This window comes from Hydra vulgaris, chromosome 03 (genome assembly GCF_038396675.1).
Source record: "Hydra vulgaris chromosome 03, alternate assembly HydraT2T_AEP".
In the NCBI taxonomy this organism is placed as follows: domain Eukaryota; kingdom Metazoa; phylum Cnidaria; class Hydrozoa; order Anthoathecata; family Hydridae; genus Hydra; species Hydra vulgaris.
In genome coordinates this window covers 69,949,001-69,955,000 of record NC_088922.1, presented here as the reverse complement: position 1 = coordinate 69,955,000, position 6,000 = coordinate 69,949,001, and the positions used below count along the sequence as shown (strand labels likewise).

The following is a 6,000-nucleotide window of genomic DNA, read 5'->3' as shown; positions in this document are numbered from 1 at the left end:
TCGAAAAAATCAGTAAACATTCTAAAAAAGTTTATTATTCTAAATTATTTCAAAAAACAAATGGAGATACCAAAAAAACACGGAACATCATGAAAGAAATAATCGGAAAAAAGTATATAAAAACAAACAGCTTACCAGATAGAATTATTATAAATGAAATAGAACACAACGATAAGAACTCTATTGCCGAACAATTCAACAATTTCTTCGCAAATATTGGCCCTAACATGGCGTCTAAAATTCAAACCGCAAATAACTCCTTTGAAAATTATTTTACTGATATAAATAGCGAACTAACTTTTAACGGATTAAGCTATGAAGAACTCGAAAATGCAAAAAACTCTTTAAAAATCAACAGAGCACCAGGAATTGATGAAACTTGTAGCAATATTGTAATGAGTATCTTTCCGATAATAAAGAAACCCCTCTTCGAAATATTTAAATCTTCAATTACAACAGGAACCGTTCCAGAGAAATTGAAAATTGCAAAAATTGTACCAATATATAAAACTGGAGAACCATACTTACTAAACAATTATAGACCAATCTCAATTCTTCCTGTATTCTCAAAACTCCTCGAACGAATAATTTATAATAAATTATACCAATATATAACAAACAACATCTTAAATACAAAACAATTCGGCTTTCAAAAGCAACATGTAACCGAACATGCAATCGTAGATCTTGTAAATAGCATCAACTACTCATTTGTTAATAAAGAATTTGTTTTAGGAATCTTTATAGATGTATCGAAAGCATTCGATACTGTTGATCATGCTATCCTGCTCAAAAAATTGGAAAAATATGGCGTAAAAAATGTTGCATTACTCTGGTTTAAAATTTTTTTGCTAAACAGACAGCAATGTGTTAATACTGATGAAAATATCTGTTCAAAATTGCTTAAGATTAAATGTGGCGTTCCCCAAGGTTCCATTCTAGCTCCCTTATTGTTCTTAATATACATTAACGATCTTCCGAAAGTCTTAAACAAACTTGATGTAATAATGTTTGCAGATGATACTAATTTATTTTATTCATCTCAGTCTATTGAAGAACTCTTTGAAACAACGAATATCGAACTTGAAAAACTTAATATCTGGCTAAAATCTAATAAATTCTCTTTAATCACAGAAAAAACCAATTACATTTTATTCCATCCCAACCAAGAAAGAAAAAAAATACCTAATATATTACCATTGCTAAAAATAGAAAACAAAAATATTGAAAGAACCTCAATAACTAAATTTCTCGGTTTACTAATTGACGAAAATATTTCATGGAAAGCACACATTGACTATTTAAATACTAAAATAACCAAAAACATTGGCGTGCTATACAAAGCTAGACCAATGTTATCCCAAGAAAATCTAAAACATCTTTATTTCTCATTTATACAGACCTATTATACATATGGTAATATAGCATGGGCAAGTACCAATAAATCCAATTTGAAATCACGTCAAAAACATGCCGTTAGAATTGTCTATAAAAAAGACAAATTCACTCATGCTGAACCTTTGTTAAAACTCCTTAATGCACTAAACATCTATAGAATAAACATTTATCAAAACTTATTGTTTATGCTGAAATATAAACTCGGGCTTGTTTCATCACATTTCTCAAATGATTTCTTTAAAAGCAATAGAAATAGATATGACACTCGAGAAGTAGGAAACTTTTATATACCGTTTAGAAAAACAAAACTATCGCGTTTCACAATTTCATATCGCGGTCCCTATCTCTATAATAAACTGATATCCAAAAATGCCATAATTACAAAATTAGATAAATTGTTTGAAAATCTTACTAAAAAAATTCGTTTTAAATATAAACAATTATATGAACTTACACTAAACTAATACTGAAACTAGAGCCAAAATTAACGTTGAAACGAAAATCCCAAAAAACTTCAATAACAAATATTAATATAAAAAAATATATAAATCAAAAATAATTTTATTTATGCCTAATCATATATTTATGTGTAAAAAATCTAGCATTTATCAATTATTTATTATCTTACATTTTATTATATGTGAATCCAATATAAAATGAACTACCATTATATTTTGTGAAACTAGAAACATGTAAAAACAAAAATACAAAAAATATTACTTAGCACAAGCGGTTTCTTGATGACAAGACCATCTGGTCTTCTGCAAGTTTCCCGCGTTCTTTTAATAATAATGATACCCTGCAGTTATATTTTTTGTATTCTATAAAGTTGTGAGATTTTATTTTTTCTCTTACCATCATATATTTTATAAACATTGTAAATTTGTATCAGTTATAGGTAGAATCACAACATTGTAAAGATAAAAGAACAATATATATATATATATATATATATATATATATATATATATATATATATATATATATATATATATATATATATATATATATATATATATATATATATATATATATATGTTATTGTGTATATATACAGTACCGTAGCTAGTGGGTTTGATGCCCCCCCACCTCGCAACAAAAAAAACAACAACAAAAACATATATATATATATATATATATATATATATATATATATATATATATATATATATATATATATATATAGTATATATGTTACTGTTTCCCGTAGCACCAGGAATTAGCTAAATGCTAATGTTTATAATATAATTTAACTTAATTTTATTTTATAAACATTAACATTTAGCTAATTCCTGGTACTGCGGGTAACAGTAACATATATACTATATAGCTCTAGTTTATCTATTGAGCATTTTTTTAAGTATACAATGTTATACATGACAATATAAAGATATTTTCTTTATTCATGTATATACACTTACGTATATATATATATATATATATATATATATATATATATATATATATATATATATATATATATATATATATATATATATATATATATATATATATATATATATATATATTGTGTATATATACAGTACCGTAGCTAGTGGGTTTGATGCCCCCCCCCCCCCCTCGCAACAAAAAAAACAACAACAAAAACATATATATATATATATATATATATATATATATATATATATATATATATATATATATATATATACTTGCATTGCAAGTCTTGTACGAATCCATCTCTACTAACCAAACCGCAAATCTGATCTGAGGTCTCGGTAGCAAGTTTATTGCTACCGAGATGTATCTTTCTACTTGTTTAAAAAATGTTGCACATCTGCAATGTGATGCAAAATTGCAAGATTTTTTTTTCGTGCAAGACATTTTACAAAAATTTTATCAGATTTTCATCTAAGATGTGAGCGATAATCACAAACATTTGAAAATTTTTGTGATCCTTCGTTGCATTTTAAGTACGTTTTTTTCTCCCTTTGAATCTTATTATATCTTATACTTTATCAACAACTTTAGATTGGTCTCCTTTTGAAACTATATTTATTTCTTCCAACACTGTACATCCTATAAATGCAGCACCTCTGCTTGAAACACCTGTCGCAGGCTTGTGATAAAGAGAGTAATGATAATCTTATTTGTTAAGCTTTATCTCTTAATATATCTCTTATCTTATCGCTTTATTCTTTTCCATTTTCGTTTGCGTCTTTCGCTTTATCTAAATAATCAGCACCTCTGATCAGTGTCTGACCCAATACCTGTGTCTGAGCCAGCACCTATGTCTGAGCCAGCACCTGTGTGCTGATCAAGCAATGATATTGCTTGAGCTTCAACGATTGTAATAGTACAAGACCGTGTCGATGGGGGGTATAGGCAGTAAAGGACTTTTTCTTCTGGTTTTTTTTGCGCGGTAGCCTCGATATAGTTTTAACAACGAGATGTTTCATATACATAATCCGCATAAATCTCTGGTTGTTTAGAAAATCCTGCTCTATCTCTCTGTTATCTCTCTCCTTGTTACTGCAGTAGGAGATAATTTTGCCATTAAATTTTTTTTTTACTTCAGTATATTTTGTTCATAAATGGCAAAATATATCGGAAATAATAGATTATAAGCTGTGCTATTTTGTTGTTGTTGTTGTTATTGTTGTTGTTGCTATTTATCCAAATATTTAGTAAAAAAATGACCTGATCATTCGCAAAAAAGCAGTTGTGGTAAATAATATTGTTAGACGTTTTGGTAAATACTGAATAAATTGACGTGATTGATGACATAACAATTATAAGGTTACATTTATAGTTCCATTTTACATACTTTAATGTAATATTAATAATCAGTGCTGTAATAATTAGTCACAGAATGTTGGGTATATAACATTTTTATTGTTAATAAAAATGTCTTTAAACTAGCATTATTAATAGTTTTCATCCATTATAACGGTGACATCACGTACAACACCACGGTAATTATAAAATATACATTAATTAAAGTTTTATTTAAAATAAATTAATTAAAATTAATTTATTTTAAATAAAACCTACTATTTATGCTCAATAAAAGTAGTGTTTTTTCGTTAAAAAAAAAAAAGTCCTCTAGCGGCAGTAAAACTTTTTTTAAAAAGTTGTAAAAACTTATAGTCAATATTTAAATCCTATTACAGCTCTAGCATATGCATAGAATTTGTTTTTTTTATTATTTTGTAAGAAATGAGAGAAAACGTGTTTTTGTAAAAGAAACTGGCGCCAACTGTAAACATCAAAATTTAAAAAAAAAAATGGCAAAATTACAACTTATATTAGTTATTACTGCAGCCTTGTTTTCACTCGATGTAAAACATTTATATAATATTATATATGCCAACTGTACATTTATATGCTGAATAATCAGTGTACATAACAACATGTACTTAACATGTGCACAATGTTTTAAAATACACTCATTTAAAAAGTAAAAGTAGATCATTTGCACTATTTTTATTTGCACTATCATTTTGCGGCAATTTTTATCCACTAAAACACTTGCTTTAATTAAAAAAGGTTCTGCAAAGAAAAACTTGTGATTTCCTTTGTTTTATTTATTAATTAAATATTTTGTTGCATAAATTATAGACAACCCCTTAGTGTCAAATTTATATTATGTGTTCATAGCAACATTATGTACTTTACAACAATGTACAAAACATACCACATTTTTACAACATATTTATTGAAATATCAGCATAGTCTTGACTGTTTATACCTGTTTATATGATGTACTAATACCTAATTAATAAATAACTTCTTTGCATATATGCAGCTTTGGTCATCTTTTTCAAAAAAAAGCAATAATAAAAACATATATCATGTTAGAGTCGTAAATTTTGAACGCAGTGATACAAAATGATACCTTTAAAAGAAGCACTTATAGCAAAATAATACATTTTCCAAAAAAAATGCAATAATAAAAACATGTATTATGTGATAGTTGTAAATTTTGAACACAATGATAAAAAATAATGCCTTTAAAAAAAAGCACTTAAAACATGTATCCTGTAAACATGTATCCTGTAAACATGTATCCTGTAAACATGTATCCTGTAAACATGTATCCTGTAAACATGTATCCTGTAAACATGTATCCTGTAAACATGTATCCTGTAAACATGTATCCTGTAAACATGTATCCTGTAAACATGTATCCTGTAAACATGTATCCTGTAAACATGTATCCTGTAAACATGTATCCTGTAAACATGTATCCTGTAAACATGTATCCTGTAAACATGTATCCTGTAAACATGTATCCTGTAAACATGTATCCTGTAAAAATTCTACACAAAAAAAAGTAAAAAGTAAAATTTAGAACTTCATTAAAAAAAAACTAAGCTACATGGAGATTTTATTGCTCACAAAAAAAAATGGTTGCTTAGAAAATAAATTTAAAGAAGCAATAAAAATAATAACTGTAAAGTAAAAAAGGTGACAACAAAGATTTTTTAAAACATAATGTAGTTCTAGAAATAATAATTTTGGTCTCAATTATGACTCCCATAAAGCTCCTTTTTTACCCCACGGAAATTGGTTGCACTTCAAATCATAATTGTTGGATATGGTTTAATAGAAGATGCATGTCGGTTAATAATGTGTGAG

At 26.9% G+C, this 6,000-nt stretch overlaps 1 protein-coding gene across 5 annotated transcripts in view; it reads right to left on the bottom strand.

The window, feature by feature from the left end:
• The window catches only part of LOC100199718 (rho GTPase-activating protein 20), a 65,519-nt gene that overhangs the window by 53,833 nt on the left and 5,686 nt on the right, over positions 1-6,000 (bottom strand). The window lies entirely within an intron of this gene.